The following is a 9,588-nucleotide window of genomic DNA, read 5'->3' as shown; positions in this document are numbered from 1 at the left end:
TAATAGCAACCTGAATCCAACAACATAATAAAAAGGTCATTCCCTTGATCAAGTGAGATTCATCCCAGGAATGCAAGGATGATTCAACATGTGCAAATCAGTAAACATGATAAATCACATTAACAGAATCAAGAACATATGCTATATAATCATTTCAGCGGATGCTGAAAAAGCATTCAATACATTCATCATCCCTATATGATAAAAATCTTCAACAAATGATGTATAGAAGGAACGTACCACAACCTAGTAAAGGCCACATATGACAAACCCACAGCAAACACTGTAATGAATGGAGAGAAATTGAAAGCCTCTTCTCTAAGACCTGGAACAAGACAAGGGTGCTAGCTTTTGCTACTTTTATCCAACATAATACTCGAAGTTTTGGTCAGAGCAATTAGTGAAGAAAAAAAATGGCATCCAGGTTGAAAAAGAAAAAGTCAAATTTGCCTTGTTTGTAGACAATATAATTTCATACTTAGAAAAACCTAGAGACTCTACCAAAAACAAACCATTAGAACCGATAAACAAATTCAGTAAAGTTTCAAAATACAAAATTGACATACAAAAATCAATAATATTTACATATGTCAACAGCAAACAATTTAAAAAGAAATCAAGATGACCAGGCATGGTAGCTAATGCCTGTAATCCCAGCATTTTGAGAGGCCGAGGCAGGCAGATCATTTGGGGTCAGGAGTTTGAGACTAGCCTGGCCAACATGGTGAAACCCCATCTCTACTGAAAATACAAAAAAAAAAAAAAAAATTAGCTGGGCATGGTGGTGCATGTCAGTAATCTTGCTACTTGGGACGCTGAGGTAGAAGAATTGCTTGAACCTTAGAGGTGGAGATTGCAGTGAGTCAGGATCATGCCATTGCACTCCAACTTCAGTGACAGAGCAAGATTCTGTCTCAAAAAAAAAAAAAAAATCAAGAACATAATCATAGGTACAAAATATGTAAAATACCTAGGAATCAATTTAATCAAAAAGAGAATGATGGATACATGAAAATCTATAAAACACTAATGAAAGAAATTAAGGACGCATAAAAATTGGAAAGCTATTTCATGAATGTGGATTGGAAGAAATAATATCGTTAAAATGACAATACAACACAAAGCAGTTTACAGATTCAATGCAATCGCTAGGAAAATACCAATGGCATTCTTCACAGAAATAGGAAAAATAATTTAAAACTTTTATGGAACATGTAATAGCCAAAATAATATGGAACAAAAAGAACAAAGCTGAAGGAATCACACTACTTCAAAATATACTGCAAAGCTATCGTAACCAAATCATCATGGTGCTGGCATAAAAACAGACACATAGACAATGGAATAGAAACAGAGTACCCAGATATAAATCCACGCATTTATAGACAACCTGTTTTTGACAAAGGCCCAAAAACATACACTGGGAAAAAGATAGTCTCCTGAATAAATGGTGCTGGGAAAACTGGATAGCCATATGTAGAAGAATGAAACTAGACCCTTATCTTTAATTAATTTAAAAAATGGATTCAAGACGTACATCTGATACTTGAACCTATGAAATTACTAGAAGAAAACATTGTAGGCCTTCCACCCACTTTGGTGAACTTTCACACACTGATGCCTCGATCTCTCAACACAATATTGACAAAAGATCATCAGAGTAGTTACACCAGAGTAGTCTCAGTCTCTCCCACTAATTGCTTGGCTTTATATGTATCATGGTCTGAACTCCTAGAAAAAAGGTTACCCCAGATGTCCTCTCCCTACATTATGGACATTTCAGAGTCTTGTCAAACTCTGAAAAACATTGGGTTTATTTCCATAGAGGGGGTCTAGGAAAACCTTGGAAGGAATATGGAACATGGTTTTCAAGGCTTCAAAGTTCTGAATAGCAAACATGACTTGGGGACACAAATGTTTTTCAAGTATTCCTCCAGGTAAATATGCTGGTTTAATGTTATATGTCAACTTGCTTGGGGCACAGTGTTCAGATATTTGGTGAAACACTATTCTGGATGAGGGTATTTTTTTTTTAGATAGTGTTAACACTTAAATTGTATTTTGAGTAAAGCAAGTTTCTCTCCATAATGTATTTGGCCTTATTGTTAAAGGCCTTAATAGACAAGAGTGTTCTTTTCTAACCAAGAAGAAATAGATAAGGTAGAGATAAGGTAGAGGAATAGATAAGGTAGAGATAAATAGATAAATAGATAAGGTAGAGATAAATAGAGATAGAGACAGCAATAGAGAAAGAGATAGGCACATATCCTATTGGTTCTATTTTTCTGAAAATCCTTGGCTAATCTGCTAAAAAATTACATTATAAATGAAACGAAAGCAATGGAAACAGAATATGTGTGTTTTTAAATAAAAATTTAGGCATTGGAATAATGAATTTTTGACAAGGGACAAATTGTGTTGTATAAAGTACAGCTAATATATGCTTGACAGGAAATTTGTTTATGTAAATTAGAGAACTCTAAATGAATAAGAGGAAAGGGAAGTGTGTGTGTCTGTGTGTGTGTGTGTGTGTGTGTGTGTGTGTGTTGTTATGTGTTTCATATATTCTTATTGGTTTATGTATGTGCATGTGTGTCACATATTTCTATTGGTTTTATTAATTAGTACCTGCATATTGAATTTTCAAATGGTCCTGTTTGATTTATCATTTTAGTTCATAATCTGAAAGATATAAGAGGACAGGTTTTAATCCTATTTCAACTGCTCATTTCACTCAAGTTCCTAATTTCAGCTGATGGTTAACTCGTTTTCAATCCTCTCTACCCATATTCTTCTTCCTGTACTGCCATTTCAAGAGCTATCACTTTAATAAATGCATTGTCATCTTCCTATGCTACACTTAACTCCTCAATTTCTCATTTACTGTATCTCAAGTTCAATGGAAGAATTATCATGAAACTAATAATGCTTAACTTTCAGGGACCCTTATACCCAAGGGTCACTTTCAAAACATTTAGCAGAGCAAAGATTTCATGATATTTGGAAAAATGAAGTATTTTGGAATTCTTTTTTTAAAAGAGAATACCAAGAAATCTACTGAGCTTCAAATCTTCATATACAGGATACACTACTGCCCCAAATGCATGCTTTTAATATATCCATAGATTAACTGACATTGGGTAGGATATTTAATTTATGACCCAGTGAAATCAGAAACAAAAATCTTCAATTTCCAAAAGATGAATCAATACCACAAGATTAATTTAGAAGAATTAATGTAAAGCCCTAATATTCACTTTAATTAATCAGTTGGTTGGATACAGAATGGAAAAGGGATAGTTTGACAGCAGCTCAAAAGTCCTAAGATGGTAGCACAAACATATTAGAAGCTAACAGTGTGTCACAAGTGCTATAAACTCAAGGCAAAGGCGAGGCACAGTGGCTATGCCTTTAATCCCAGAGCTTTGGGAGACCCAGGCAGGAGGATCACTTGAGGCCAGTAGTTAAAGACCAGCTTGGGAAACACAGTGAGAGCCTCATCTCCACCCAAAAAAAGTGTGTTAGTTAGGGTTCTCCAGGGTGACAGAACCAATATATACGTGTTTATTAGGGAGGACTCGCTCACATGATTACAAGGCAAAGTCCCACAATAGGCTGTCTGCATGCTAGGGAAAGAATAGATGCTGGTAGCATGGCTCAGTCCAAGTCCAAAAGCCTCAAAACCAGGGAAGTGAGTACTGCAGCTGTCAGTTCAAGACCAACAGCCTGAGAACCCCCAGGAGGCCTCTGGTGCAAGTCCCAAAGTCAAAGGCCAAAGATCCTAGAGTCTGATGTCCAAGAGCAGAAGAAGAAGGCAAGTATCTGGCATAGCATGGGAAGAGAGACAAGAAGAAGCTTTAGCAAGTTGCTTATCCCAGTTCTGCCTGTTTTGTTCTAGCAGCTCTGGCAGCTGATTAGATGGTGCCCACCCACATTGAAGATGAATCTTCCTCTCCCACTCCACTGACTCAAATGTCAGTATCCTCTGGCAACACCTTCACAGACACACCCAGAAACAATACCATCCACTAGGTATCCCTCAATCCAGTCAGGTTGACACCTAATATTAACCATCACAGCAAGGTAAACTTAGATTACAAACATTATATCTTGATCAAGAAAGATTAAATGTCCCCATTCTTCTCTATGCTTGGCAGATGATAAAATGTCAGATTCAGTTATAATATCTCCAACCTGAGTAGGTGGCTACCAAGCAGGGATACCAGAATAATGAACTAGACAAACTGATAATGTTGAAGAAAGAAAGTCTGTTTAACTTGGATGATACTTGGATCAACAAAGAAGGACACAGGCGGTGCATTCAAATTACTGAATAAATGTTACATAGAATAGGAAATAGATGTTTTTTTCACTGCAGAAGACCAAAGTACAATCAATGAGTAAGACTAGATTAACAAATATGTTCAGTAATCAAAATGGGTTGCCTCAATAAAAAACTACTTCCATTTGGCATAAACAGAAGCTTTAGGAACTGTATATTGTATTTCAGTTTCTAGTCTTTGCTTCTTTCCTGAAAGATGATTATTTATCCCTACCAAGTGCTATGTGACTTGTAGTAGCTCTCTATAGGTGTATACTTCCTTGACCTCTGTGGGGTTTGGCCATGTGAAATGCTTTGGTCAATGATTGTCAGGCCATGTGATATATGCCAGTTTTTCTGAAACTTTGATGTGTTTACAAATTATCTGAAGATCCTGCTAAAATGAAATTCATATTCAGTAGGGCTAGATTGGAGCCTGAGATGCAGCATATCTAACAAGCTCCCAAGTACTGTTGAAACTGCCGGCTACCAAAACAACCTTTGAGTCGCATGGATTTATACTACAGTTCAGGTTTAAGAGGCATCATGACTTTTCCATATCTCTCTTGCTTTTTACCCACTGCCACAAAACCAACAAGTTCTAAATCTGTGCTACTTCTTCAGCCAGGGTTCTCAAATAAGATATGTGGAGCAGGGCCACAGCTATCCATATTAAAATAAACCGGAAAATATATGTTTGGGGATTATTTGTAACTTTAGCAAGGCTAATATAAGACCCATCTTTGAGCAGTCTCATAGAGGGCATTCCTGAAACGAGAATGCATGTGGACTTAATTAATTCCATGTGTCTTTATAAATCTAGAATCTACATTTGTGAATTCTGGCTCATACCACTGGTAAAGATGATTACACCTGTGCAAACCATCCATAGACTATAGTTTGAACAGGTTCATGTACACCAAAAATCAAAATTTTAGTAAAATGCTGGAGCTGACATTTTTCACTCCTATATTCAACTGATAGATTTGTACATTTAAAGGCCTGTTAGAAGTTCAAACAGAAAATACACTTGGGTGAATAGCAATCATGAAGCCTAATTTGCCAACGCTGTGGAAAGTGCCCTAGGGAAAGGAGATGATGTTTAGTTAGGTATAAATGCCCCCTGCCACCTTTAAATAACATTGTCTGCCAGTTACTAAAGGTTTAGAGTGAGAGACATTCAAGATGTAACCCTGGGAGAGGGAGGACAAAAATAAGGAGTTCAGATGAGGTAAGTCATGTTCAGAGTGGTAAAAGAATAGATTTTAGTTACTCTTGCCACGTGTATGAGAAGAGTAATTATATGAGATGACGGAGATGTTAATTTGCTTAACTATAATGACCATTTCACTATGTATGTGTAGATCCAAACATCATGTTGTATACTTTAGATATACACAATAAAAAGTCATCAGAAGACTTCAGGTCAAAAGTAAGAAGTTCTCCATTCTGTGGCAAAAATTGTGAAATATTTAGTGTCACATGAGTCTAGGCTTTAGATAAGCAACATAGGTATTGAAGTTCAGATAGTTACCATGGAGGGTTTAGAAGTGATTGTCTTGAATAAATCAAACGATTGCCTGAACAAGAGGAAAGCACACCTTCCTTAAGGAAGCCTGAAAGGAAAACTCCCCACATTCAGCTCTTCTCAGCTAGCTGACAGACACACTCATGAGATTATAATTTTGGCAGGATAAAGGAAGAGTTGTTGCCAACATCATAGCCAAACCATTTAATTAATGTTTTTTTATCTTAATTAAACTTATTATTGTAACCATTCACTAAGTGTAGCTGTCCTGTCTTTCCAGTATTCTCAGGAGTACTACAAGAACAAATATGCCAGTCCAGCAACATTTCATGAAATTGATTACCAAGGGAAATTTGTTAAATTGTACTCTAACACAGATGCTTTTCTTAGATGTACTTTTTGAATTTTAGGGTTTGTTTTAAAATTGGTTGGAGCAGTAGTAACATATATTTAAGAAAACAAATCCTGAATGGAGCCTCTATGTGAAAACCTATTGATTTAATATTTAATATATTAATAATCAACTCATCTGGCTCATGAACTTTAGAGGGTAATCATCATTTATCAGTCTTATGAAGTCTTCCATTGCCAACCAAAAATGTTTTATCAATGTTTCCTTTGTTCTATACTGCAAACTCTACAGTTTTTCAACAGCCTACATATATCTCCCTGAGTTGCAATATTGCCGAGTGATTATTGACTGTATATCATAGAACCTGAAAAAAATCACCGTTTCTTCAAAACGTGATGATCTTCATTTTAAAATGCTCTAAAATACAATATTTTTCAAGTGTTTATGCAAATTGTTAAACTTCATTATTAAGAATGGTTTTACTTTACTGTGAACATAACCATGCATACACTATTAATGAGCAATTCATTTACATTGGTAGATGTATTACCTGCTTCATCATCCTAAATGAACTTCATATTTCTAGGGTGTTTTCCCCCAAAGCTAAAGATATTTTACATGTGTCATATCATAAACAAAGAATGCCTAAAAGTTACTTAGCAATAACCATCATCATCGAACTATACTCAGGTAAATCAAAGCTATGGGTAATAATACAATCATCGTTAAACTAAATCAACATCCTTACTTATGACTAAGTAAATGCTTTATTCCAAAGATTAATGTCATAGTTCTAGAGATTGTTTGCCTTTCTGTTTCTTTGCTTGTCTTTTATTTGAATTTTTTGGCTCATTTACTTAATTAGCACTTAGAGACTTAGTTGTACAGTAGCCTAACAAGAGAATAGGAAAAAAGAATCCTGTGTTTTCTGTGCATCCTAGATAATGACTCACCATTTGACTTTGAGCTAAAGTTCAAACCATCACAATCTCTACTTGGTCAAGGTAACTGCTCCAGAAGAAAAATAATATTTATTTACTTCTCTAGAGAGCAACAAATTTTAATTAGTGTTTTTAAAGAGCTTTTGACCTCCTTAAACATGTACTAGCCTTTGTATAATGGTCTCTACTTTTGGTTTGGTCATTATTTTTTGAATCACCTTTAAAATGATTCCACAACAGATACTGGAATAAAATGTTAGGTAAACTAAAAGAAGGCTACTCATTTTTAATGTTAGACTACATGACATTGCACATAAGAAAAAGATGCTCTGTGACGTTCAACGAAGACATAATAGAAACCTAGGAATTTCATCCATTTGGAAAGAGAATATGGCTATCTCCTTGGCATTTCTGTAAAGCACCACTCTCTGTAACAAGAATTTTATCATTACAAAACCAGTAACAGAAACAACTGTGTCCCAAGGTATTTTTAAATGCACACAGCTACTACCAATTAGATAAAATCTGCCATGAATTTTAGTCTTAACTACTGCTGCTTCCCCATAAGAATGTAAGAATTGAAACAAATTCTTTATCCTACAAATTCATAATGTGAGATTTAGTTTTGGAGCTCATGTCCCAAAAAGTAAACCCACCATTTTAAAAGATTGGTTTCTCTAAAATTATGCCTTCCTCATCTTTTATCATTACAAAGGCAATATCTACCTCAAATAATTTTCTTTTATCTCTAAACCTCACATAATTACTATTTCATGTTTTGTTTTCTTAAATAGCTTGTCTCTTATCTACTCCTAAACATTATGAAACACAACTACAAATGAAAAATACAAATAAAAAAATACAATCTTAATTTTAAATATGTGTATTTATACAAGTAATATTAAATGCAGCATAGCCTCAACCACTCCACCAGGGTGCTTTTACTAGTGGCTACCAACCATAGCACTTTCTCCAGAGACTTTCACTCACTCCCTCCAGAGTGTTTGACTGTGACTCTACAGCCTCCCTACCACCATGCTTCCCATCTGCAGAGCCCCTGTTGCCCTTGCCAGAGTACTTTTTGCCCACAGTTCCCCTGCCAACCCTGATGGAGCACTGTTGCCAGTGGTCTAGGAGGACCTTGGCCCCTCCATGACAGCTGAGGGTTAACCACAAGAGAAAAGAACACAAAGCCATGAACCTGGCCCCAGCCAGGGTTAGAGCATACAGCCTAAGAGTGCAGAGCTAAGTCTTGGCCCTCTGGAAGCATCCAGAAACAAAAGTATCCAACTATACCCAATTTGTACCACAGTCAAACACCCAGGGACTACAAGGAACATAAAAACAAAAAGCCCTATCAAAAGGGAAGTAACTTCAAAGGATAAAGGAACATCAGCCCTCACAAATGGGAAAGAACCAGTGCAAGAACTCCGACAACTTTAAAAACTCAAGTGTCTTCTTACCTTCAAATGTTCACACCAGCTCACCAGCAATGGTTCTTAACCATATTGAAATGGCTGAAAATTCAGACATAGAATGCAGAATATGGATGGCCAGTAGCTCATCAAGATATAAGAGAAGGTTAAAACCCAATCTGAGAAAAACAGTAAAATGACCAAAGAGTTGAAAGGTGACATAGCCATTTTAAGGAAGAACCAAACTGAACTTCTGCAAAATTTTACCATAGAATTTAAAAAATATAATTGGAAGCATTAACAACATAATAGACCAAGCTGATTAAAGAATCTCAGAGGTTGTAGTCTACCCCTTTAAAGCAACACAGGCAGAAATAAATGAAGAAAATATAATTTTTAAAAACAAATAAAACCTCTGTAAAATAGGGAACTGTGTAAAGGATAAAGAGACCAAATCTATGACTCACCAGCATTCCTGAAAGAGAATGAGAGAGAACAACTCGGAAAACATATTCGAGAATACAGTTCAAAAAAGTTCCAATTTCAGTAGAGAAAACTTGCTCATATGATATGGCTCTGTGTCCCCACCAAAATCTCATCTTATAGCTCCCATAATTTTTATGTGTTGTGGAAGGGACCCAATGGGAGATGACTGAATCATGGGGGCGAATCTTTCCCATGATATTCTCGTGATAGTGAATGCGTATCATGAGATCTGCTGATTTTTAAAAAGGGAGCTTCTCTTCACAAGCTCTCTTTGCCTGCTGCCATTCCACATCTGATAGTTTTAAAAAATGGGAGTTCCTCTGCACAATTTCTCTCTTTGCCTGCTGTCATTCCACATAAAATGTGACTTGCTTCTCCTTGCCTTTCACAATGATTATGAGGCCTCCCCAGCCATGTGGATCTGTAAGTCCAATTAAACCTCTTTCAGCATGAAAATGGACTAATACACATGCAAATGCAGGAAATGTGTGTGCATACACACATACACTGGAGGATATATATATACACACACACACACATATGAG

Source organism: Sapajus apella, unplaced genomic scaffold (genome assembly GCF_009761245.1).
Source record: "Sapajus apella isolate SASKATOON/1434 unplaced genomic scaffold, GSC_monkey_1.0 scaffold6, whole genome shotgun sequence".
NCBI classification, from domain to species: Eukaryota; Metazoa; Chordata; class Mammalia; order Primates; family Cebidae; genus Sapajus; species Sapajus apella.
This window is presented reverse-complemented; position numbering follows the sequence as displayed.